The following is a 2,785-nucleotide window of genomic DNA, read 5'->3' as shown; positions in this document are numbered from 1 at the left end:
CTTATGCACAGGGAGATAGCTCAGGGTGCAGAAGAGTATGAAGGGATGGACACTGGGAGGAGGTAACTATGGGGAGGAAGTGGGAGGGGAGCTGCTGCATTGTAAATTTTGGTCAATGACATGAGACAAAATATATGTGAAATGCTGAATGAAAAGTGAATTTACTCTTTAAATCTTCACCCAAATCCTAATTTTTTTTTTAAAAAAAAGAGCCCTCTGGAGGCTTCACAGTAGTGCAGCTTGATCTAAACCCTTGTGGAAGCTTCTTTAATGTGTGGGTTGGAAAAGATGGCAAAACCTAACATTTGCAATTAGAACACTTGCATCATCAGTTACATAATTTTTGTAGCTCTCATAGGTTTCAATCTTGGGTTTTTATATCTGAACATTCTTTCTTTTGTAACAACTTGCAGGGGCTATTGGGAGAATTCTGGGATATGTCAATCTGCATGACCAAATCTCATTATAGCTATGGAGTCTTTTGTATCTTCTCATATGTGGCCCAAGCTTTCTGATAAATTGCACTACTCCATTTTTATGAGCATAGAATCTTTACCCTTTACCGTAATCCATATCTATTACCCAAATTACTGTTATATCTAACAGAGGCGTATATTCAGGTTATGTGTGACAATGCATGTCACTGGCCTAAACGTTGACTTCATATTGTTATCATTCGAAAACTTTAAAATAATCGGCGCACTGCACCTTCTGATTTAATTAGAACAGCATGTCACTTGGGCATAGGGTTTTTAAAGAACCATCAGAAAAACAAAACAAAACAAAACAAAAAACTCCAAACTCACTGCCCTCGAGTTGGATCTGACTGATAGCGACTGCTCCTTGGATTTCTGAGGCTGTATTACTGTGGAAGTGGATTGTTCAATCTTGCTTGTGAGGAGTGGCTGGTGAGTTCAATCACCAGCCCTCTGGTTAGCAGTCAAAAGCCTTAAGCACTACTTAAGCACCAGAGCTCAGTTAGAATATTTTCTAAATTTTCTGCTTTTTCTGTTAAAAAAAGTTAGACGTGAGGAGTATAAGCACTCCTCACTTTTTTATGTTCCATTCCACCTGATCCTGGAAACTATGAACAAGCTTTATTGTCTAGCCAGTTGCCCAAACTAATTATTTTATATACTCACTGAAATATTTCAGTGAGAGATTATGTTACCAGAGGAGTATGACAAAATTAATACTTTTATCCAGTAACAAATACATTCACTACACCCAAAAAAGAGAGTTGTGGTGTCGTAGTGCCCAAGGCATTTGATGCTAACCAGAAGGCTGGCAGTTCAAACCCACCAGTCATGCCTCAAAAGGAAGATTATGCAACATACTTTTGTAGAGATACCACCTTGAAAACCCAAAGACCGGTGAATATGAGTCAGAATTGACTCAACAGCTGTGAGTTGTTTTTGTGTGTGTTTGTGTGTGTGTGTGTGTATATACACTCCAAACTAGAACTGGTGTTGTCATTCCAGTTGTCAAACATACATTTTCCTACACATATAAACACAAACCACAACAAAGTTTGAGAATGAGAAATAAAAATTCTCATTAGTGACACAAATCATAACTCAGAAAACAGAAATAGTATCAGATTCATGGAATAGAAGTCCTGTTGTTGTTAGATGTCATTGATTTCATTTAAACTCACAGTCATCCCTTATACAACAGAACAAGACCCTACCCTGTCCCACACCGTCCTTGCACTCATTGCTATGTTTGAGCCCATTGGTGAAGGGACTGTGTCAATCCATCTCTTTAAGAGTCTTCCTCTTTTTCACTGATCCTCTACTTTTCCAAGCATGATGTCCTTCTCTAGAGACTGGTCCCTTCAGATCACTTGTCCTTATGTTAGTCAAACTCTCACCATTTGTACTTCCAAGGAGCACTCTCAATGTATTTCATCCAAGAAACATTTGTTCATTATTCTGGCAGTTCCCCTTGTGTTGAATTTGTTTAGCCAACATGCAATTCAAATGCATCAATTCTTCTTTGGTCTTCTGTATGCTTTGTCCATCTTTTCACACACCTATGAAGCTATTGAAAGTGTCATGGCTTGAGTCAGAAGCACCTTAGGCCTCAAAGTGACATTTTTGTTTTTTAACATTTTATAGAATGATTTTGCAGCTGATATGCCCTATGCAATACATAGTCTGATTTCTTGGCTGCTGCTTTCATGGATTTTGATTGTGGATTCAAAGAAAATGAAACATGGATTTTGATTGTGGATTCAAAGAAAATGAAATCTTGATAAATTCAGTGTTTTCTCTTTTTCTCCTAATGTTTCATATTGGCTCAATTGTGATGATATTTGTTTCCCTTATGTTGAGGTGCAGTCTGCTCTGAATGCTACAATGTTTTATCTTCATCAGTGTCTCACCTCCAATCCTCATGCAGTGTTCTTCACATAGCACACACATTGCTCAGTGGGCTTGGAAATATGTAGCAATACATTGACTTTTGTTCATTGAAATATTTTCTAAATTTTCTGCTTTTTCTGTTAAAAATAATTTAGAAGTAAGGAGTATAAGCAGATTACCTCCTCAGTTTTTTTTTTTTTGGGGGGGAGGGTAGGTGGGAGGGTGGGATGCGTATACCAAGGATAGTACTTTTCTTGCCTTCATGACTCATTAGTATTAACAAGACCTCAGGGATTGCAATAATATGGAACAGTTTGGCTAATTGTGAGCTCTGGACATTTATCTCTCAAGGCCATGCAACTGTAAATAACCTGCCTGTGGCTTTCAAGTCTTCAGTTTCTCCATTGCAGTCTAGAGAG

The 2,785-nt window shown here is 38.0% G+C and overlaps 1 protein-coding gene across 1 annotated transcript in view; it reads left to right on the top strand.

Annotated features, from left to right (window-relative positions):
• The first annotated feature begins 1,770 nt into the window (after positions 1-1,770).
• The window catches only part of LOC103212702 (olfactory receptor 18-like), an 8,678-nt gene continuing 7,663 nt past the window's right edge, over positions 1,771-2,785 (top strand). The window contains exon 1 of the mRNA XM_007958663.2: positions 1,771-1,820. The gene's annotated coding sequence lies outside the window, so the exon portion shown is untranslated. The remainder of the gene's footprint in view (positions 1,821-2,785) is intronic.

The sequence above is a fragment of the Orycteropus afer genome, unplaced genomic scaffold (genome assembly GCF_000298275.1).
Source record: "Orycteropus afer afer isolate SDZICR_OR568_19922 unplaced genomic scaffold, OryAfe1.0 scaffold01070, whole genome shotgun sequence".
Lineage (NCBI taxonomy): Eukaryota > Metazoa > Chordata > Mammalia > Tubulidentata > Orycteropodidae > Orycteropus > Orycteropus afer.
Note: the sequence above shows the minus strand (reverse complement) of the source record. Positions and strands in the feature narration are given on the sequence as shown.